This window comes from Rhinatrema bivittatum, chromosome 2 (genome assembly GCF_901001135.1).
Source record: "Rhinatrema bivittatum chromosome 2, aRhiBiv1.1, whole genome shotgun sequence".
NCBI lineage: Eukaryota > Metazoa > Chordata > Amphibia > Gymnophiona > Rhinatrematidae > Rhinatrema > Rhinatrema bivittatum.
The window spans coordinates 69,042,451-69,067,245 of record NC_042616.1 but is presented as its reverse complement, the minus strand read 5'-3'; positions in this window follow the sequence as shown (position 1 = coordinate 69,067,245).

The following is a 24,795-nucleotide window of genomic DNA, read 5'->3' as shown; positions in this document are numbered from 1 at the left end:
AGAAGTATTATCAAGGGGGGCACAATTCCAATTAAGGTATCCCTGTAGGTGTTTAATAAAGCATTTGAATAATAGATTCATTTTTACCTACCCCAAACAACTGCGAACATACTTGGATACACACCCTAAAGAAGCTGTGCAATAGGGGAAAGAGAATTATAGTGGGAGGAAATAGCATCAAGTATTTCCTTTAGTTTTCTTATTAGTTAATGCTCCTAATTTTGGTGTTTGAAACCCTCTGTTCTCATGTTTTTTGTGCTTTATTAGATTTCTTTTAAATGATAAATTATACTTGTTATAATATATTTCTTCTTTTGGATAAGAATGTATTATCTTATTTCTGTTTAAAAAAATGTGAAATTTCAATTAAAAAAAAAAAAAAGAAATCCAAATGATTACCAAAAAAATAAACCCAGCTAAACATCCTATTGATAGCATACCCATACCGATGATCAAAGCCATCGAACCATCAATAACCAAAATGTTAACCAACATTGTAAACCTATCCCTCACAGAAGGAAACTACCCCCGACTGCCTAAAATCAGCAATTGTCAAACCCATCCTGAAAAAGACCAACCTTGATCCAGAAAACTCACTACACTACAGACCCATATCAAACCTACCATTCATTGCCAAAATTATCGAAAAAACTGTCCACTCCCAACTCAGCGACCACCTGGAAGAAAACAACATCATATTCCCCATGCAATTTGGCTTCAGGAAACACCTGAACACTGAGGGGTAGATTTTCAAAGGGGTACGCGCGTATCTTACGCGCGTACCCCCCCGAAAACCTACCCCAAACCCCCCCTGCGCATGCTGAGCCTATTTTGCATAGGCTCGGTGGCGCGCGCAAGCCCCGGGACGTGCGTAAGTCCCGGGGCTTGCATGGAGGGGCGTATCGGGGGGGCATGTCGGGAGTGATGCGGTGTTTTGGGGGTGTGTCACGAGTGACGCGGTGTTTTGGGGGCGGCGCCGCGGGCGTGGTTTCGGCCCGGGGGCATTCCGGGGGCATGGCCGTGGCCTCCGGACCAGCCCCCGGACCGGAACATGGAGCGTGGCAGCCGGCCCGTCGCGCACAAAGTTACGCCTGCTTCCAGCAGGCGTAACTTTTCCGACAAAGGTAGGGGGGGGGTTTAGATAGGGCTGGGGGTGGGTTAGGTAGGGGAAGGGAAGGGAAGGTGCGGGGGGCGTGGAGGGAACGGAGGCAGGCTGCGTGGCTTGGCGCGCACAGGCTTCCGATTTTGGGCAGCTTTGCACGCGCCGACCCCGGATTTTAATGGATACACGCGGCTACGCGCGTATCTATTGAAATCCCACGTACTCTTGTTCGTGCCTGGTGCACGAACAAAAGTACGCATGTGCGCAGATTTATAAAATCTACCCCTGAGTCACTACTCCTATCCTTAAATGACACCATGCTCAAAGGCTTTGAAAAAGGACACAGCTACCTTTTACTCCTACTTGACCTATCAGCAGCCTTCGACACAGTAAACCACTCAATCATGATTGACCGTCTCTCCGAAATTGGTGCAAAAGAAAAAACCCTACAATGGTTCTCACTCTATCTATCACAAAGAACCTACCAAGTGTCGATCAACGACTCCCTCTCAAAGAAAATAAACCTTGACACCGGAGTTCCCTAAGGTTCCACCCTATCTGCGACACACTTCAACATTTATCTGCTCCCGGTGTGCCACTTCCTCTCAAACCTTAAACTGACCCACTTCATATATGCGGATGATATCCAAATATTAATCCCAATTCATATCACTCTGGAAGACACCTACAAAAAAAACAGCCACTTACCTCACCAAAATAAAACAACTACTAACCAACATGAAACTCATCCTAAACTTTGATAAGACAGAAATAATCATACTAGACAGAAAGAACAACACTCTATAACTACCACATCTCAACTTAACGAACCAAAAAGCTGCAATATCGCCGCAACCTAGGAGTCACAAAGAACTATCCTTCAAGAACCACATCACCTCTAAAATCAAAGACGGATATCACAAACTCCTAACCCTACGACGTCTAAAACCTTTCCTATCCCCCTACGACTTCAGAACAGTCCTTCAACTACTCATCTTCTCCAACCTGGACTACTGCAACTCCCTGCTATTCAACTTACCTCTCACCACCTTCCGACCACTCCAAATACTCCAAAATACAGCCGCCAGAACACTCGCTGGAACTAAAAAGCATGATCTCATTACTCCTACACTTATTTCACTACACTGGCTCCCAATAAAATTCAGGATAGAATATAAAATACTATCCATAATACACAAAATAATATATAGTACATCTATAAAACTACACTCCCCAAACAGAAACCTCTGCTCAGCTAACAAAGGTCTATTAAAGATCCCACCTACTCATTCCAAACAACTTACCTCAACTCGGAAGACAGCCATATCCCTAGGGAGTCCCAAACTCTGGAACATCCTCCCAACCGAACTTAGAACACAACAAAATCTAAAAACCTTAAAAAAAGAACTAAAAACCTGGATGTTCACTAAAGCCTACCAAAACACACAATGACTCTCAGATACTACTCCACTCCTACTGGCCCTATGCAAACATTTGGATCCAATGCAAGCACGTAATACATACAGAACTGAAACTGCATAGTTTATTTATTTATTTATTTATTTATTTAATTTATTTATTAACTTTTATTTACCGACATTCGTGAAGCACATCATGCCGGTTTACAATGAACTCAGGCGGGAAATACAATAAAACAGTATAACATTAATAGCAATAACAATAATACAATGAACCAAGTTTGAAATACGATCTATGTTTATAAAACCTACAATATTTATGTTGACAATCACATGAATCTTTGGAAATTCTGTTAAACATCGAAACATTGTAAACCGTTGTGATGGCGAAACCGAACGACGGTATATAAAACTCAATAAATAAGTAAATAAATAAATATAGGTTGCCCTTATGTGTATATGATGTATATTATGATAGACTCTCTGAGATAGCTATATAAAATTGTGCACACATGTACGTGCGTACAGCTTATTTTATACCATGTATGCATATACGCATGTATGTTATAAAATGGCCATATCTATTGGTGTGAACTGGCATACACGTGTACATGTGTGCCCCCGTGGTTCTTTAAAAGTTATTGTCCCCATATGGGGCTGCATGGATAAGGAAGAATCAAGATACCAAGGTTGCAATCTGTGGTTGTAAAGGGAATGGATTGGCCATCAAATATTAACTTTATGGGGAGACCAACAAGTGAAAAATGAGATAGAATTGTGACTTCAGATTTGCAGATATTGAGAGAAAGTTTAGTGTGGTAGAGCCAATTAATATGGATTGAAGACAGACAAAGAGAGAGAAATTGTTCAGGAAGATATAAGAGGAAAGAAAAATTGTATGTCGTCAGCACTTGTGTATGTGTGTGTGTTCTGGGGGAGGGGGGTAGCAATTGTATTTAAGAAGAGTTTATTTGCTCAAAGGATTGTTTTTGATATACTCTGACACTTAGAGGCTATTATCTTTGGAGCTGCTAGTTGAATACTCTGTGTGATTTATCACCCTCCAGGTAATTCTGTTGAGGAAGTTGGTGAGCTCATGGGGTTTATTGCTGCATGTTATCTTAAGTTTACTAGGTTATTAATTATCAGAGATTTTAATCTTCAGGTGGATACTGTTAGTTCAACTTATTCTCAGGACATTTTGTCTGCCCTGTCTACCATTAATCTCAGACAGTTTGTACAAACACTAACATATGAAGCAGGACATATTTGAGCTATCCTAATATGTCTTGAGGATTGGAAGAAGTATATTTTGGGACTGGAAGTCTCTAAGATTGTATGGTCTGATCATTAATTTCATTTCAGCTGGTAATGTTTACAGGAAGATTTTTTGTAGTAATCAAAGGAATAAGCTAATACATACTCAGTTTGAGTTAGAATCTCTCCCTGGACGACTTCTAATTTTAAGTGACTTACTGAGCTTGATGGAAAAGATGAGATATGAATTGAAAGCAGTTAAAATCAGTAAATTCAGACTGGATGAGGCGAATTACAGAAGGGGATCAGTTTACCTGTAGCTCAATAAGCCAATTGTGGAGAGGAAAGTGACTTTTGATTTTCCAACTGATAGTTCATCTTTTGGTGGCGATAAAGAGATGGCATCTGAGCCTTTTTTTAAATCAGAAAACCTGGCGAGGTCATTCAGGAAGAGGTCATCGCAGAATCAACTAGCATTATGTCACGGAATGGGAGAGACCATGGACATATTCATATAGCCAAATGGAGGTCAGTAGAAACTGCAACAATGTTATGTTTCATGGGTTTATAGGACCTGGGGTAGGCATGTCCCAGTAAGCAGTCAGAAATATTTCATGGAAATTATTGGTGGGTGAGCAGGAACATGTGTTAAACAAGGGACTGTCATTTGTCCCCACAGAAATAATCTGTTTTTATTTTGGTGCAATTTTTTAAAGTTTATATGCTAACTCCAATCTACAATGTTTTTGAGAAACATCCATTATCCACTGCTGACATCTTTGGTTAAGAATAAATCTAACTGTTTTCCATCTGGACCATCTCAACAGACAACATGGTGGGCAATTCAGGGCCCTGAATTCTTCCAGAGCCAGACTGGCATAAAAATAGGCACCCTGCAATGTGAATGGGGCTTTCCATCAGATTACTGTCTTTCCTCCTGTCTGGACCATCTCAATAGGCAATGTGGTGGGCAAAACAGGGCCCTGAATTCTCCCTGAGCCAGACTGGCATAACAGCATGTGTCCCATTTGATCCAACTTACTAGTCAGATAGGAGTTGGAGATCATGAGGAAGCAGGTGAGGTCTCTTTAAGTTCCAGTGCTCCTACCCCTCCACCTCCTCCCTCTTCTATAAGAACTAATGAATGTGTTCCCTTCTTGGATATTAATGTATCCAATTCTGCTTCTGGCTTGGTATCATCTATGAGTGAAGCCATTTTATCAGAGAATGTTGACACTAGGCTTTTTCATCAGCCAGATGTTTTCTCTGTTCCCATTTTGTTAGGAGGAAATAATTCTGAAGAAAGGTCTCCAGGTATGAACAACAAGGGGGGAAGAGATTCCTATCCCTGCAGTTGTGTTACCACCCTCATAGATCTGAGGTAGGAGCCTCCGATCCAGAAGTGATCGCCCTCAAGGATATATGGAGGGTGGTAACTAGGACAGAGGCTTCTTTGGCCCGAACAGTGCCTCAGTTATGTGCTTTTACTAATGGGATGGCAACAGAATTGATGGATATGGAGAACATTGAGCAGTGATGAGAAGCAATTGGAGTCTTCACTCAGATCTGTAAATAAGGTTCAGTCCTTATTTACAGATCTCCTACCATGTGACAGGGACCAGCCAATGGCACGGATACCCTGGCACATGGTAAGGGCAAAAGGCCATCGGCGACATTTTTATTAGTGGCAGCCGACTGCCCAAGAGCGGGAGATCACTCCCGGGACCACAGGTAATTTAAAACATTTTTTTTTGGGGGGGGGGAAGCTAAGGGAGCTGTTTTGAAGTATCGGGGTGGGTTTTTTGTTTATCGGCTCGGGTGCAGCCGATAAAAAAAAACCTGATCGGGCCACACGAAACAAAATGCACGATGTGAATCGGAACCGGAATTGGAAATGATTCCGTTCTGATTCACATCTATAGTAATAACAGTGGCTATTTTCTAAGTCAACTTGATTAATAGCAGGTAATGGACTTCTCCTCCAAGAACTTATCCAAAACTTTTTAAAACCCTGCTACACTAACTGCACTAAACAACATCCCCTGGCAACAAATTTCAGAGTTTAATTGTGCGTTGAGTGAAAAAGAACTTTCTCCGATTAGTTTTTAATGTGCTACATGCTAACTTCATGGAGTGCCCCCTAGTCCTTCTATTATCCGAAAGAGTAAATAACCAATTTTCATTTACCCGTTCTAGACCTCACATGATTTTAAACACCTCTATCATATCCCCCCTCAGCAATCTCTTCTCCAAGCTGAAGATAGAATTCCAGAGCGAGGTGCCTGCAACTGAAAAAGCTTGCCTTCGTCTGATATCAAGTCTGGCCAACCAAACTAAAAGATTTTTATGTAATGAACATAGCAAAATTTGTTAATGCAAATTTTAGTTGCGTCAATGGGCTTGTATTGCTGATTTTCCCTTGTGCCAGCAACTGTATTACCTTTGCTAAACCTCTCATCCTGAACAGGTCTGATTGCTTCAATGTCCTCCTTTGGTGCAAAGAAAAATTTCATACCAGGGACACTCTTATCACAAAAGTAAAAAAGACCCATTGGTGTCAAAAGTTTGTTATTGAGGGCGCGTTGTAGACTAGCACAAGCAGCTAAACATTTTGTGGTTCCTCCAATCCCATCACACGGTGATTTTCTATGGCTGGTGTCAAAAGTTTCCATTCAACTGTAACATGAAAGTCGTCACTATGATTGCAAAGACTGATGACATTTTTAAAGTTTTGGTATTGAGCAGTAGAACCATTGCTAAAGTAGTGAATATGCTCCAAAACAGGTAAACACCCTTTGAATGCTCAATGAGTGCTCTCAAAAACATGTGCACAGCTATTGTGTCATGGCGCAAGCAGTTACTGATCATGCATATACAGAGACATTGGACATCATGATTGCAATAGTAAACAACAAAAGGCTGGAGGGTTGCCTGACTATTTTCCCAATGAAATCCTTGCACTGCATCCTGAACAATAAAGGTATAATTTTCGATAGTTTTCCTCAAGATACATAAAACATCAGGATCAGCCAGGATTTGTCTGTCAAGGCAGTCATTATACCACAAAGAGCACAATGGTGTCACAGGCCCGGCCATGCTCCCAAAATCTCTGCCACAAAGCACTGCTAACATAACTTTACCATAGTTCCTTGTGAAGGTAATACTTTTGCACATTCAGGCTTGCATGCAGTATATAGCACAGCACAATAAAATGGCCATTTTGAGGGGTCATTTATAAAGGTATGTCGAAACAAGATGTGTCATAAGCTACAAGCATAGTAAGCACAACATGCTTCGTTGCACTGTAAAATTTCATATCTCTAGCTCATTTGTGAGTTACACAACAGGGTGCCAAAGATGCCTTTTTTTTTAACATAGCATGCCCAAACATACAAATGATGCATATCATAGGGGCCTTAATTCTGAGCAAAGCAAGATCAGGTCCAAAATGAAACAGGATGACGTTTGTAGAAAAAAAGATGCTTTTCTGTCCTCCTTCGAGCACCTTATCGACTTAGCAGGTCGTATCGACCATCGCCTCAAGAGTGCCACTGTGAGACATGGATGCCCAGATGACCCACCATGGAACGTTCCCATTCACCACTTACAATGGGTTTTGTCCCCCTGCGGAACTCCATCCATCTTGAATGCGGAAGAGCCTATGCAGTTGGGTCGAGGGCGCTTGTCCCCAGAGGAGCGCCTTTGGCACAGGCATTCGGGCCTATGTCTTTATTGTGGGGATCTCGGCCACCGTCTCCAGTCTTGTCCAGTCCGTCTGGGAAACTTCAGTCCTAAGTTCAGTAGGGACTTCAACAGCCCCTCAACTGTCTCTACCAGTTACCTGAACCTGGGACTCTCGTTCCTTCCCTGTCCTTGCTCTCATAGATTCTGGAGCAGGGGGGAATTTCATTCTCAAGGACTTAGTGCAACTTTTGGGTAATTCTACCCGTCCTTTGAAAACCTCCTTATGCATCACTTCCATTTACGGTGTGCCACTTCCTGGCCGGATCTCCTTGGTAACTGAGCCAGTTTGCCTTCTCACCGGTGTCCTCCACAACCTAGAAAAATCAATCCATCTGGTGGTTTTAGGATTACCTTGGCTTCAGTGTCACGCACCCTAGTTTGACTGGGGAACACTTCAGCTCACCGAGTGGAGCCCAGCTTGTCATCAGACCTGTTTGAAAAGGGTGACACCACCTCCTACTGTTTCTCTGGCGACCACTACCTCTAGTATCCATGCTCCGTATGCAGTCTTTGAAGATGTCTTCTCGAAGCAAAAGGCCGACGTCCTTCCACCTCTCCACAAGTTCGACAGTCCTATCAAAATTTTACCGGGTACTACATCCCCTCAAGGCCGGACCTATCCATTATCGCAGCCCGAGACCCGTGCCATGACAGAATATATCCAAGGGAACCTGGCAAAAAGGTTCATCTGACCCTCAACTTCTCCCGCCCGTGCGGATTTCTTCTTTGTCACAAAAAAGGATGGGTCCTTAAGGCCGTGCATTTATTATCGCGGCCTGAACACCATAACTCGCAAGGACAAGTACCCGTTACCTTTGATCACCGAGTTGTTCGACCGCCTTCAAGGGGCTTCCGTCTTTACCAAACGGGACTTACAAGGGGCCTATAACCTGGTATGCATTTGCCCCGAGAACATCTGGAAAACGGCTTTCAATACCAGGGACGGGCATTACGAATACCTGGTAATGCCCCAGCTGCAAGAGAGGCGGAACCAGGTGCTGGAGGAGGCAAACAGGGGTAAGTGGTCTCGACCACGGGCCTGCCGCTTTAGCGTTGTCCGTGAGCAGCCATGAGTAGCTGTGTAGGGCGAGCCTCAGTGCAGGCCTCTCCTGAATCTTTGACATGTTTCCGGTTCCAAGTCTTCACTTTCTCGCCTGGAGCCTGCTTCACTTTCAGTGTGGTCGCAACCTGAATTCCATGTCTCATCTTGTTCCTGCCCTCAGCCTCTGTCTGGCCTCATGCACTCATCGTTCCCAAGCGACGGGTCCGGAAGGGCTACCGAGTGGCCGGAGGGCTACTCTTGAGACCAGCATTGCATTGCTAGGTCTCACCTGTGCATGCTTGTTCAGTGGAGGGCTGAGCCTGCCTTGTTCCAGTTCCTGATGTTCCAAGTCTTGATCCTGGTCCAGCCTTGTTCCAGCTCCAGCCATGCCTGAACACTCTCACCTCCCACGGTGTGTGTCTTGGGGCTCCTCCCTGAGCCGTGCCATGGCCCAAGGGCTCACAATCTCTCTGAGCAAGCGACCACACCTTCGTGCTCGCAACACATATAAATTAAAGCAATAACTACCCTGGAAGCTGTGATGGTTTCCATCATAATCTTTACTGAAGTATGGTACAATGATTAAAACATTCTTTACAACTGTGTATCCCAGTCATGATGCTATACCTTTAGATCGTAATAAGATCGTAATACATTTGTGATTTCTCTTCTGTTGTCAAATTATGATATCACCTTAACCAAATTTTCCCAGCCCTGATTTCATCATCTTCCCTTCATGCATGGTTCAGAGCAAAACTTAGCTTCCCCTCATCTGGTTAGAAATTTAAGTTTATAATCCATTGTAAATGTATCCAATGAAACAGTCTCTACAGTCCTACATCTCCAGTAGAACTACTCCCATCTTCTCCCATTTCATAGTACAAGGAGTGTTAGCTTCTTTCTGATGGGTAGAAAGGAATACTCCTTCAAGATCCAAGGCATGGGATGAATCTCTTTTCTCTCCTGGGGAGCTCTTTTCCTCAGTGTGAGGGATGTGAGTGCCGCTCTGGATGCTTGAGTTGGGTGTCTAAAACAAAACTTTACTGTATCAAATGTTCAACAGCTTGTTTATTTTATTTTCTTATTTTATTTATTTGCTTTATCGCAGCTCTCCAACTTTCTTTATATGTGCAAGTGTCTCAGTAAGTGGGCCAGAGAAAAACTTACTCCGGGGCATGGAAAAGCAAGACTTCCCAGGTGGTGAGGGATATCCTAATGTGGACAGAGAAATCCCATTCCAATAATACTGGCAGAGAAAAACAAGGTCTCAGTCTCTGCACAACTTCCTCTTCTCCCAAGAGTGAGGATTCTAGACGGGGGCCTCCAAGTATAACAAAAAGTATCTTACTTACAGTTTTCTTTATCCGGATGAAACATGGGATCTTTTGGATGAAAAGTCCAGGCAGCAAGGAACAAACTATTCCTCTGATTTTCCCCACTGCGAGGCAGGAAGGGTGGCAGTAAAAATCTGTCTTCCTCCCAGATCCTCAAAACAAATTCTTCACTCAAAAATCAAAAACTGGAATTCTCTTGCCACAGGTTACCGCAAGCTACCAACCTCGTATTATAGGCAGAATTTTTCCCTATCCTGGCCACCTCTAAACGATACCTTCCCGTAATCTCTTCCCAGGCCAGGATCCAGGTGTCTCACAAAGAACTGGAAAAATAAGTTAAAAAAAATCTTTTAAACAACCTTGAGCCACTCTTACAGGACAGGTTGTTTACCAGCAAGGCAACTGCCTCCTTCCTATTCAGTGCGAGGAATAGTAAACCAACCCAGGGAAAAATTCAACTCATTCTCTGGTTTCTAACTCAAAATGCCACACCTTGCAATGTACAAGCTGCTTTTGTACCAGCAGGGGGATAATTGCTCCAGCAGCCTCTCTGGAGATGCTGTTCTGAAACGGTGCACCCTGTATCCTATTCCTAGCTCAAAAAGGGTTTAGGTATTATGGACATACAGTGATGATCCTAAAATGCCACATTTTAATGCAAAAACATTTTCATGAAAAATTTCACTGCTTAATATGGTGGCCTCCTAGTAAGGGTATGCATTGCAACATCTTTTGGGTTGCTTCTTTAAAAAGTATAGCTCCTACTAAGACTCTAGATTTCTCCAGGACTGATACAGCTGCTTGAACTCTGCACTATAGTTATCAGAAGAATGAGATAAGAAAGAAGCCTCTTATTTGTCTTGTTTGTGCATCTTAACTAGGTTATAACCTGTATGTGTTACGATCCTATTCGCGGATCCCTTCCCGCAAGCAGGCCTCCACTTACCACTAGCCGCTGCCACTGCCCTGGATCGCTGTTTTGCGGCCTAGTGCTGCCAGGATCCCTCCATTACTGCAGGAGGCAGCTTCTGCAATTTTCAACCCACGGTGGCAGGAGCCGCCACCGGCACACGTCTTCGTGGCCTAGTGCCGCCCCCGGGAAGCCTTCATCTTCATGGCTCTGAGCCACTGCCGCTGACTCCACCTCCAGCGGGGGAAGCTGCCACTGGAACTTCCTCTGGCAGCTGGAAGCCGCTGCCGGCGCTGCCTCCACTTGTGCGGCCTGTGCGCTGCCGCCAGGACCTTTCTCTGCCATGCTGCAGGAATGCCGCTGTCCTCGGTCCTGCTTCCACTCCTGGGCCCTTCCTAAGCGCCGGTGTGTGCCTCTTTAGTTTATTTAAAGGGCCAGTGGTGGGAAAAGCCTGCAGCCCACTGGAAGCCAGCCTCAGCTTGTTTCCTGTTTCAGCCCTATAAAAGGGCTCAGTTCCTGTTCCTCAGGGCCTTCGTATTGGATCCCATGGTCGTCTGTGTTCTTCTTTGCCGGTCAAGGTCCTCCATGGTCTTCTACTCTCTAGATGGCTCTTCGTTCCATGTCTTCGATGTTCCTGGTCTCATTCCTTGTCGTAGCTCCTTCGTTGCCTTGTCATTGTTCCAGATGTCCTGATGTTCAGAAGTCCTGATGTTCCAGAGGTCCTGTTCTATGTCCAGAGGTTCCGTTGTTCCGTTTCCTGAAGTCTTCCAAGTCTGATGTTCCTGAAGTCTGAAGTCTGATGTTCCTGAAGTCTGATGTTCCTGAAGTCTGAAGTCTGATGTTCCTGAAGTCTGATGTTCCTGAAGACTTCCAAGTTCCGAGTCCTCCAGATGACCATCCCTAGGGTAAATCCATATTCATCTGGTTCCTGTTTCTGGTCATTGGAGCCTCGTTTGGTTGGACCCCCTTCTGGCGCTTGTCCCGCTCCTGCATGGTCCGCGACCTGCCTTCCCAGGTTGTGTAGGGCACGCAGTAGGACAGGGTGGTCCATGACCCAGCCCATGGGGGGCTGTGTAGGGCACCCTGAGGGACAGTGTCTACCTGTACCTTTCAAGTTCCAAGTCCTCGTCTGAGTCTTTCTAGTTCCATGAGTCTTCGTCCAGTCTTCCAAGTTCCTGTCTTGCCTTGTTCCTGCCCTCAGCCTCTGTCTGACCTCATGTACTCGTCATTCCCAAGCGGCAGGTCTGGAAGGGCTACCGAATGGCCGGAGTGCTACTCCTGAGACCAGCATTGTGTTTCTGGGTCTCATTGGTGTGTGTAGATCCAGCGGAGGGTTGATCCTGCCTTATTCCTGTTCTAAAGTTCCTTGCCTTAGTTCCAGTCCTGCCTTGTTCCTGTTCCGCCCGTGCTTGCATGCCCTCACCTCCCATGGTGTGCGTTGGAGCTCCTCCCTGAGTCATGCAGTGGTTCAGGGGCTCACGCTCTCCTATGAGCTAATGACCACGCCTCCATGCTCTCAAAACCAGCCGTAGGCCGCACTCGCAACAGGATACGAAGGCCCTGTGGTTGCAACAGGATGGAGCGGGGACCGTCTCTTATCCCATATCTCTGCAATGTTAAGTATGTCTAGTAGAGATGGGCATTTGTTTGAAAAAGAAAATGGACAATTGCAATTAAATTCTCTATGTCGGGGGGGGGGGGGGGGGGGCTGCGAAACGAAAGAAAAATCCTCCAAAATTTTGTAAAAATAGATATTTTGTGTTAATGAATGGAAACAGAGTTACTACGCAGTAACGGACGTACTGCACAGTAATTGAAGGTACCGCGCAGTAACTTGAGTTATTGTGCGGTAATGGGAATTGCTGTGCACAAACAATAAATGTTACAATTTAGGTTAAAAAGTTCGTTAACTATATGGTTCTGCATTCTGATTGACTATTTCCTTAGTCACATGTTTTTGTTGCCAAGGTAACAGGATGGTGTGTGTGGGGGGGATGGTGAGCTACCTGCCTCGGTGCCTGGTAAGAAAGGCAAACAAATAATAAGTAAGTTTATATTGCATCATCAAGGTCAAGAAGTCAGCAGCAGCATAAACAAAAACATGTAATATATTGCAAGTGCATATTTTGAACTTGCCAATCCCTGAGTATTTGGGATATGCATACTTTGATTTCCCCCAATCCTGCTTCATGTGTATAAGAGAGGTACATGGTGATTGGTGCAAATGTTTTTGATTCAGCCAATCAAGAGTTGGGTTTTTTCTATTCCACCTTTTTTGACTTAACAGCAGTCTGAAAGCATTAGCTGCCTGATAAAGTTAAGGGTTGCTCTAGTCTGCTTCTTTCCTTTGTGGAAATTGACAACAGCTGTTCCTTTGAATATTTTTCTAAATATAACAAACTAATCTTCATTCAGTGTTACCTGTAACAAGTGAACTGATTGATGTTGATGGACTTAGCATCAGTCTTGGGAGGAAGCTCAAGCTAGTACTACTACTAGTAGTAATAGCTAGTAGCCAGCCACAGCCAATAATAGCCCAGTAGCCAATCAGAACCTGCCTGTAAGGAAGGGGTGGAGCCTTTCTCTGTGCCTGGATGCAGTTGCTTGCAGGTTGTTGGTAGGCTGAGTGTCTGTGCTAATGCTTGCTTACTTAGGGGGGGTGATGCATCAAGTTGTGTTATTGCTCTAATACACATTATATAGAGTATATCATTTGATATACACAATATTTTGCATCTCCCTCACACCTGGTCCAGTCGGTTCCATTTTCCAAAATGATGCTGACCTGCCCTTGCCCCAGCCATGCACAGTGCACCCAGCACCGATGCGGGATCTGTTTTTAGGTACGGGAGGATGCAGGAGGGGGGTCGGGGTAGGGGGTAGGGTGGAGGCCAGGAAATTACTTGTTTTTTTTTCTTTTGGGGGGTGGGGCCTGGGACTTTTTGTTTTAAATCAGGGGTCCACCGCTGTCACTTGGAGGGTGGGCAGTGGGCGTTTGACTTACAGGGGTATCTCTGTCACTTGGGGGACTGGGGCTGGGGTGTTTGACTAGACAGGGTATCTCTGTCACTTGGGGGACTGGGGGGTTTGGCAGTGAGGGGATCTCTGGCACTTGGGGTGGGGGTGGTGGGTTTGACTTGCGGGAGGATCTCTATCACTTGAGGGGTGGGGAGTATGGCAGCAGGGGGTTGGGGGCCACATTTTATGTTTTACTTTGGGGAGAGGGAAGGGAGGCCAGGGCCATCGCCATTTGGTTCATTTTTTAAATTTACATTTTGGGGGAGTCGGGGCCGCCTCGACTGTTAGCTTTGGGTTGAGATGGAGGTCAGCATTGAACCCTGCTCAACCTCCCTGTTTGCCCACAGTTTTTTTTTGGGCCAGAAACTCACTGCATTCTTTTGTCCTGTGGTGTTTGACCACGAGACAAAAGAACACGCCACACAGCCGCAATGCTTTTTCGGGAAAGGGACCAGTATTAGGGCGACACTCCTCCCGCAAAAGGACATCGTGGCTTAGAGTATCCAGGATTTAGCTTGGGCTACCTAGTAGTAGTTGCACCGCTGCTACAATCTGTCTAAATCTCACTGACTGCTTTGGCCTTCATATGAGATTGTTTGTGAGTCACGAGGGGGTAGATTTTATAATTTTGCGCGAGCGCGTACTTTTGTTCGCGCACCAGGTGCGAACAAAAGTACGCTGGATTTTATAAGATACGCGTGTAGCTGCGCGTATCTTATAAAATCCGGGGTTGGCGCACGCAAGGGGGTGCACATTTGTACAACCTGCGCGTGCCGAGCCCGGCGCGCGCTGCCTGTTCCCTCCGAGGCCGCTCCGAAATCGGAGCGACCTCGGAGGGAACTTTCTTTCCACCCCCCCACACCTTTCCCTCCCTTCCCCTACCTAACCCACCCCCTCGGCCCTATCTAACCCCCCCTACCTTTTGTTGGCAGATTTACGCCTGCTGAAAGCAGATGTAAATCTGCGTGCGCCAGCGGGCTGCTGGTGCGCCATCACCCGACCCGGGGGCTGATCCGGAGGCCTCAACCACGCCCCTGGGCCGGCGCCACACCCCTGGTCCCACCCCGAACCGCCCCCTGACTCCGGACATGCCCCCGGACACACACCCCTCCCCCGCCCCTTTTATGAAGCCCCGGGACTTACGCGCGTCCTGGGGCTGTGCGCGCGCCGGTGGCCTATGCAAAATAGGCGCGCCGGCGTGTGAGGGCCCTGCGCGCGTAAATCCGGCCAGATTTACGCGCGCAGGGCATTTAAAATCCGGCCCTATGTGTCTCTGTGACTTGGCCTTTTTCCATTGGTTCACTGACCTCAGTGACAATAAATTATAGTATAATAATATATCTGTTTAGCTGTACTCCTTGTACATCATTACAATAAAAGCACAACACACAAAGACTGTAGGTGCAGCACTAGTAGTCAGTGTGTGTGCCACTACAAGCAAGTACTGCAGTATTGCCCTTAGTGTCTCTGTGCAGTTCAGGCTGGCGGGCACCGTGGCTGACTGACCTCAGGGAATTAATTCTATTGCTGAGTTACACCAATATCTCATTCAGTTTGTTTTGTACTGCAGTGCAGTCTGACTTATTTGGCTCTGTGCCTGCTGCTGAGCTGAGTGCAGACTCAGCAAGGGTCTCTATAGGATATCCTGTGGGTCTCTATTTCCTTTTAGGTTTTTGTTTGTTTAAATTTTCACTCACTTTTCTGTGTTATTCCTCCTAGTCATATAGACTTACTACATTGTACACTCAGTGAACTCACTGTACTGCTTTTGCTCACATTATTAGTGAAAAACAGGATTTCCTAATAATTTATTTATTTATTTAACATTTTTCTATACCGACCTTCAAGGTTGAATACCATATCAGGTCGGTTTACATCGAACAGGGGTAGATCAGTATAACGTAACATAACATAAGGAGCAAATTTTGTGGTAAGAGACAAGAGCAGAGAAGCAAAAAGTTACATAATAACAAGGACCTTGAACTTGGAAGCTGGTTCAGCTGGAAAAAGAGAAGCCTTAAGAAGGTATTAAATTAAGTACATTGTGATATGTCCAAACTAGTAAATGAGGTGAATATTGGCGGGGCGAAGTTCCATATTCAAAAATAATTGTTCTGTTTGCCCACTCCTGCAACACTTGCTTTTAATAATAGTAAGTAATGATATCAGAACGTAAGTAACTAACTAGTAATTATTAACTCTACTAGTAATATTAAAACTATAATCAATCAATCATGCCATTGCCATTGAGAAGAAAATGTGGTACTGTCTATCAGGTGTTAAAATATGGTAGCACTAGCAGCAAGGGTACTGGTACTAGCATTGGCACTAATAATAATGCTGCATCTTGATGCAGCAGTGGTGACATTGGTAACAGGGCCACCAGGAATTTGAAGATCAGCCACCCTGGGACCCGGCCCCTAGTAAGAAACAGCGCTGATTTGGGAAGGGAAAGAGTGACGATCCTAAAATTTCTGAGGATGTAGATCAAGGTTGCTTGCAGGCTCAGGTTATCAGCAAGAAAGGAAGGAAACCTGAACATGAAGGGCAGACAAAGGCCAAATCTGTGCGGCGCACTTTATTCTCTGATCAACGATCAGCACTGGATAAGGTCGCTGTGTGCAGTTGATGATTTTTCAGATGTATTTATTTATTTAAACATTTTTATATACCGAAGTTCGTATGGACATCACATCGGTTTACATAAAACGATAGGGAAGAGGAGGAAGAGAGATCGTAAGAAAAAAGTTACATTATAACAAATAACTGAATAAATAGGTGTAGATGGTGATGGTGCAGATGTAGATGTAGATGGTGATGGTGCAGATGTAGATGGTGATGATGATGACTATGAAGAAGAATCTGATGAGATGATCCGAATCTTAAGTGAGTTTGCTGCTGGCAAGGTGATGGTCACTGAAGAAGAGTATAAGGGTTTTACTGCTAATCAGATTTCTGAGGAGAGGGGGAGGAGACCAATGGCAATGATGGTAATGGTAATGGCAACGTAGTTACAGCAGATGTTTGCCAAAGTACAAAAATCAAATGCAGCACCTCTACACTAGCTGATGATCATTGGCCAATGGTAGTAACACTGGCTCCTCCTCCTCCTCCTACTACTGCTATTATAACGACTACTAGTATTATTACCCTTAACAGACACATGGGGTAAACTGCACCATGTAAAAATGTTGCAGTAATTTTGTTATGGCTTTGACAGTTGCTTAATCTTGCTTGTAGTATACTATTCTTAACATAAGGCACGGGGGTAACCTGCACCGAGCGGCAATTACTACCCTTATGGGGGTAACCTGCACGGAGTGGCACTTGCGGCCATGGGAAGCTTACTGGGCAGACTGGATGGACCATTTGGCCTTTTTCTGCCGACAATACTATGTTACTATGTTACTAGTAGTACCACTAGTGCCCCTACAGTAACTAAACAGCAGTTTAGGAATACTGAAAGATATTTCAGATCTGTAGTCACTTTCATGCTCTGGCTGATTAGAGGTTTGCGGAATGTATCTATTGTAAAATAATTGTGAGCAGGGGAAGGATAATTGGTTATCTGTCTAACAGCTTCATGAAATATAATATGGAAAAGCAACATAGAGCAGTGTTGCTTGCAGAAGAAGCTCGTACAGTGGCTGTTGCTGCTGTTCATGCTCATGCATCCACTACAGCAACAGAAAAGTTACAGGATCATAGGGGAGTTTGTAGTCAATCTTCTAGTATTACCTCTCAGCCCTCTCCTCTCAGGTACTGTGCAGCCCCTTCCTTGGCAGCAGTGGCAAGCTACCATGGAGCAGATGGCATGGTGTTATCCTCCCAAGCTCTCACCCTCAGGTACTGTGCAACCCCCTTCCCCAGTGGTGGCATCAGGCTACCATGGAACAGATGGGGTGGTGTTCTACTGCACTGTCCCAGTGCAGGAAGCAGGCAGTATCTAAAGTGGTTACACAACATATTGGTGAAATGATTGCTTTGGATAATCAGTCACTCCGGCTGGTAGAGAATGATGGGTTTAAGCAGCTGATCCACTTTTTTGCCCCTGTTACACAGTTTATTCCAGAAGGACATTTAACCATTGTGATTTCTTCCCTGTACACATAGTGCCCTGTTAAAATGCAGACTTTGCTGGCAAAGGCAAATGGGAAGAGCATCCATCTTACCACTGACATTTGGACTAGTATGAATGCAATGCATGCCTATTTGTCACTATCAGCACACTGGTGGCAGCTGGAAGAGGCATTAGCTGAAAGCACTTTTAAGAAGGGAACACTTGCAGGATACCGATAGGCCATGCTGCACACTCAAGTGCAAGATAAGAGCCATACCTCAGAAAACATATAGGAGGTAATACAGGGGATGATGGAAGGATGGCATGGGCTAGTTAGAAGCAGTGAAATGGATTTGAATGGATATTTAGTTACTGGCAATGGTGCCAATATACTAAGGCACAGGCTATTGGAGGAATCAAGGGTATCCATGCTTTGCACATACGCTGCACCTTGTAGTGAGGGATATTTTGGAGTTTGGAGGCAAGGAAGGTGACAGTCAAGTCCTGAACTGGTTGAGTGAGAAATGTTGTAAAATAGCCAGTCATTCCAATAGGAGTGTAAAGAGTGGGAAGCTGTTCAGAGAGAGGCAAGTAGTTGCCAGGGAACCTTTGCACAACCTTGTCCAGGATGTATCTACAAGATGGAATTCCACTTATCTTACGTTGCAGAGGTTATCTGAACAGCAGACACCTCTTCATGATTTGGCTCTGGCCTCAGAAATTGGATTGGATTGTCCTCTTGGAAGTAAGGACTGGACACACATTGCACAGATAGCGTATGTCCTCAAGCCTTTCAAAGTATATACTGACACATTGAGTTGGGTGACATCATCCTTGTGGTAAACTATCTGGAGCAGGTAGAGGAATTTCTGCAACAGCAAGATTTGGCAAAGAAGGTATTGGTACTTGTGAAATGTTTAAAGAAGCAACTAGTTAAAAGGTTAAAACCTCTCACCCAGTGGGATTGCTATATTTTATCTACTACGTGTGACACACGTGTGAAAGGCAGTATTGCACTCAAGTACAATGCCTTTACACACTGGAAAAATAAGTTGATTGTGACAATTGAAAAGGTATTGAAAGGGTCAGTGGCAGTGAAGAAGAGTTAAGTTCCACATTTAGCTCTAGTAGTGTCTTCACCATTAGTTGTATCTTCATCCCCTTCCATGAGACACCACCAATCCTGTCCTATCTTTGATGAACTGGCTCCAATATCAAAAGCAAAAAGCATCAGTAGTTGGCAGCAGAAGTTTAAGTGAACATTACCCTCAGGAGAAACTTTCAGAAATTTCAGTCAAGCGTTACCTGTTTAAGCCAATTGAGAATATGGCCACAGATCCCTTGGTACATGGGACACACAAGGCTTTAGTCTGGCCAAAGTAGTACAGCACTTTCTTTCCTGACCATCAACCAGTATTGCCAAGTGAATGCGTATTTTCTATAACAGGGAATGTTGTCAGCCCATACCAGTCACATTTGTCTCCAGATTAGGTAGAACAATTGATTTTTATCAAAACGAATCTTCCTCTGCTTGTTGTCCCAGAAATTCATTGAGGTTGGCAAGAAGATTGAGAGTAAGTTGTTTACCAAAAAGGGAAAAGGACAGACAGACACACAGTTCCTGGTGAAGAAAGGCCTCTCCACCACTCTCCATTACAACATTTTCCAAATTCCTTCTAAGTTTTTTGATCTCCTCAATTCAAAGTTTGTAGGGTAGAAAATAAATCTCTTTCTCACATCTCTACTTTCTGAGAGGAACTCCCTCTCTTTGACACTACTGAAATGCTGCATCTCAGCCTTTCAGGGTTGGAACTCCCACTCTGGGACACGTGAAATGTCTGTTTGTAAGCCACTTGAGGCTGGAACTTCAACACTTGGAAACTTGAAATGTCTGTGACTCTGTATGCCCTGGAAACCTTGGGTGACAGACTTGCAGCCCATATGAGATTCTGGGCTGTGACTCTGTCAGCCCTACAAACTTTGGGTGATAGTGACAGACTCATAGCCCTCACAGATGAGGTACTAGGCTGTGAGTCCGTCTGCTCGCAAAACCTTGGGGGTCACTGAGTCAGTCTGAAGATATGCTGAAGATATGCATGGAGCAGGAATGAGTTGAAAGGTGTGTGAGTGGACAATAGCCAAGGGCTGAAGTCTTGACATTTGGCTCTGCTGTTCACAATTGTGCCAATTCAACCTCATTGAGAGTTTGTTGTTTGATTTGATGCTAAATGATCACGTTGAGAACAGAGCAATACTTGTTTCAAGACTTCCATTATACTAGAACTTTCAGACACTGGGAGGTCTGTATTCAAAAGCCATTTAGATGGATAACTGAAAGATTATCTATCTAAATGGCTTACCCAGGTATTTCACATCAGTGCTTATCTGGCTAAATACCAGTCAGGTAATTAGTTACCTGGCTAGAATTTAGCTGGTTAACTTATGCGGCTAACTCTGGTCAGGCCATAGGGCTGTCCTAAAGTCAGCCAGTTTTACATAACCAGCTAACTTTAAAATAGCTGGGTATATTCAATGGCGTCACCACACCGCTGATTATACCCTGCTACTTAGCTGGAAATGTTTATTCGGCTACGTAGGCAAGCCACACACGGATTTCTAAAATACACTGATAAACACTCAAACAGTCTGATTACCCCATGGGCAGAGGAACAGCTTTTTTAACCAGAGTAACATTTTAAAAATTGCAATATTTGCAATATTAAAAAAAAAGTTTAATTTAGACATTTTTAAAAACTAAACATTAGCAAATAGTAAACCTTTTTTTTTGCGTGAATGAGCTGGGCTGGTGCGCGCCAAACGGATTTTAAAAGCCTCCAGGATATGTGCGTAAATGCCGCTGTGTGCACAAATGAAAAGTTTTCAAAATGGGGTGGGGCCTGTGCATGGGTGTTTCCTGGATTTTAACTTAAAATTTGCACGGATATAGTTACGCGCACTGGTGCATGCCGGGGTCTCCTGCCGCGTAAGTTTACTTCTGCTATGGATGACATGTAAGCTGTAAACCAAAAAGATCTATGCAGATCGGTGGGACTAACAAGGGGGAAGGAAGGCTATTAAACCAGAGGAGTTTGAAAGTCCTATCTCTTAACTGGGCGAACTGGAAACAAACTGGTAAGACGGGCAATGGCATCGGCACGCATACCTTTTGAAATTCCCCCACTTATGTGGGAGAAACGGCATTGGAGCGCACAGGTGCCCACCAGCTTAAAATTGAGCACACGTATGCACGCGGCCAGGCTAGTTTATAGGGATGTGAATCGTTTTAGGACGATTAAAATTATCGTCCGATAATTTTAATATCGTCTTAAACCGTTATGGAACACAATACAATAGAGATTCTAACGATTTATCGTTATAAATCGTTAGAATCGTGAGCCGGCACACTAAAACCCCCTAAAACCCACCCCCGACCCTTTAAATTAAATCCCCCACCCTCCCGAACCCCCCCCAAATGAGTTAAATAACCTGCGGGTCCAGCGGCGGTCCGGAACGGCAGCGGTCCGGAACGGGCTCCTGCTCCTGAATCTTGTTGTCTTCAGCCGGCGCCATTTTCCAAAATGGCGCCGAAAAATGGCGGCGGCCATAGACGAACACGATTGGACGGCAGGAGGTCCTTCCGGACCCCCGCTGGACTTTTGGCAAGTCTCGTGGGGGTCAGGCGGCCCCCCACAAGCTGGCCAAAAGTTCCTGGAGGTCCAGCGGGGGTCAGGGAGCGATTTCCCGCCGCGAATCGTTTTCGTACGGAAAATGGCGCCGGCAGGAGATCGACTGCAGGAGGTCGTTCAGCGAGGCGCCGGAACCCTCTTGTTGTCTTCAGCCGGCGCCATTTTCCAAAATGGCGCCGGCTGAAGACAACAAGATTCAGGAGCAGGAGCCCGTTCCGGACCGCTGCCGTTCCGGACCGCCGCTGGACCCGCAGGTTATTTAACTCATTTGGGGGGGGGGTTCGGGAGGGTGGGGGATTTAATTTAAAGGGTCGGGGGTGGGTTTTAGGGGGTTTTAATGTGCCGGTTTTGCGATTTTTTAGATTTTTCACGATTTTTCACGATTTTTCACGATATTTTACCCCCCCAAACGGCAACAATACGATTCCCTCCCCCTCCCAGCCGAAATCGATCGTTAAGACGATCGAGGACACGATTCACATCCCTACTAGTTTATAACATTTACATATACACGCGCATGTTAGAAAATAGCTGTGTCCCTGGGCGCTGGCCAACGAACATGTGCACATGGGCACCCGTGTGCCGCTTTGAAAGTTACTCTCCCTGTGTTTTCTTTATATACTTCCAATGCAAGAAGAAGGCTAAGGAATCCCATGCATGCATTTCATTGAACCTAATTGCTTAGTCCTTTACTAACTGACTCGGTACATTTTTCATCATTCACACATGACAATTTCTTATCTTAATCTCTTGACTCTCACAAGCCACGAGTAGTTTATAAACTAACCTGCCAGATAAGGGAGGATGCAAAAGTCCTCTGGACCTCCTCCAGACCTCCTCTTCTGGACCTCCTCCAACCACTTTTGTAAGAAAGCAGATCTCTTGCTTTCTTACAAAAGTCTTCCAGCTCAGGAGGGGAAGAGGCAGGCCTGCTGAATTCCTCTAGGGGAGCCCGCCCCTCTCCCCCCCCCCCCCCGGGCTTCATTATACTGGACTAGATTCTAGCGGCAGCCCTGGAGGGAGGGGTTTCAATAGTTCTGCCTTCTCCCATAGGAACAGGTGTGCCAGGAGCTCCACAGCTCCTCCCTTGTGAAGCAGGGCTTCCTGGACCAATCTATTATCATGGCGTTGGAAGTGGAATGCTGGTCCTCCCTATACTTTTCAGCCATTACAGTAAAAAAAAAAAGCAAAACAAAACATTAAAAGGTTACACAATAACTAATGTCATATTTCATTCTAGAGACAAATGTACTACTCAGATAGGACTTTACATCCAGCTGGGAGTCAGCAGGTTGTAATGTTGGTCAGGAAGTTATTGATATTTTTTTCATAGATTTTTGAATTGGCTCTTCAGTGACTGCCTTCTTTGGTCCTGTCTTTTATACCAGCGTGACATTTATTTCTTTTTCTCCTTAATATGGGGTGTTTTGGTGCGTTAGGGCATGGTGTGGTATAATACTTGCAAATGTATGCAATTCAGGGTATGTGTGTGTGTGTGTGGGGGGGGGGCAGAACACACACACACCCTCTGTAGAAAAGTTGGCATGTAAATTGGCAACCTTAATTACAGCCAACTGGCCTGCCTCTCGAATGAATGTGAAGTTATGCAGGCTGAAGGGAAACATGATACAAACATGCATACATAATGGGTGTTGGAGCTACAGTCTAGGTATCCCACCCTCACTGGTGAGGATATATTCAGTCAGGATGAAGGTGCAAGATCTGGAAGAGAAGTGACTAGAAGAAGGATGGACAGAGAATGAAACTGATCATCGTTCAATATATTATATTGATTCTTATTTGTGTGATCTTGGCTTGGACCCTTTTCTTTAAGTTACAAGAATCATATTGCTGAACCAACTATGGACTCCGGTGCTTTCTTACCCCAGGGTGGACTCTCTAGGGGATGGAAGGACCCTTCTGTGATTCCCTGTGGTTACTTGCTTCCTTGCTAGAGTGTAAAGTGATGGTCACTAAGGTGGTGTGTCCATATATAGGGAGTCCCTCTTTTTGTTGTATTATTATCAGTCAGTGGGACTATGGATTTGGGTTCAAGTCCAGACAGAGAGGAAGATTACTTTTCAGGGCCTCTAGTGCTCTCCAACACCACCTTAGTGACCACACTCTAACAAGGAAGCTAAACTATATAAAATATTATATAAATAAATATATAACACAACTTTAAGTTTTAGTAAAATTCTTTTACTTAGGCAGGCATTGGTTGCAGGTGGTGCTGCTGGAGGACACAAGTGGGGCTGCTGGTGGATCAGGCAGTGGCACAGGCAAGCAACTTGCAAGGTCTGGCAGGTGCCGGGGCTGGCTGACGTCAAGCAACGGTAAGATGGCTTTAAACACATGAACATTGATCCCATGCAGTATCTCCTATTACTGCACGGGATCAGCAATCATGCACAGTAATGGGAGTTACTGCATGGAAACTGTGTTTTCCTTGCAGTTAACTCCTGTTAATGCGCGGTAAGCATGAAATTTGGGGGCAAAACAAACATGACTCATTTTAAAAAAATGAAATACCGACAAAATTGAACTGAACTGAAAACAACCCAGAAAAAAAAAATCCACCTGGGGACGGTAACTTTCAAACAGCTGCGTGTGTGTACATGTACATGCATATGCTGGCTTGTGCCCAGAAATGTAGCCATTTTATAATATACGTACATATATGCATGTAGGAAATAAAATCAACTGCACGCACGTACATGTGCGTGTAATTTTGTATGGACATGCGCATATGCGCACAAATGCCGGCTCTAGTGTGTAAGTGGGGGGATTTCATTAGATACGTGCGCCAACGCAATAGCCCTTTTTCCGAGTTTGCTCCCAATTTGCCCAGTTAACAGATCGGATTTCCGAACCCTCTTATTATTTAGCCTTTTACCCTTTTTACCCCAACGCTTAAAACCCCACTGACGCCGATTTTAATACTTGCAGGCCATCCATAGCAGAAGTAAAGTTATGCAGTAGGAGATCCTGGCGCACGCTTGTGCACCTAAATACTTATGCGTACATTTCAAGGTAACTTCCCGGAACGCCCATGTCCCATTCGGGTTCCACGCAGACCATGCCTATGCCCTGTCTCTTCTTAAAACGTTTTGATTTGTGCGTGTCCCGGGAGATATGTGTGTACTCTTGTGCTTTCTAAAATCCATGAGGTGTGTGCCGGCCCAAGATGCGTGTATCTCCCAGCTTTCGTGCGCGTAGGGCTT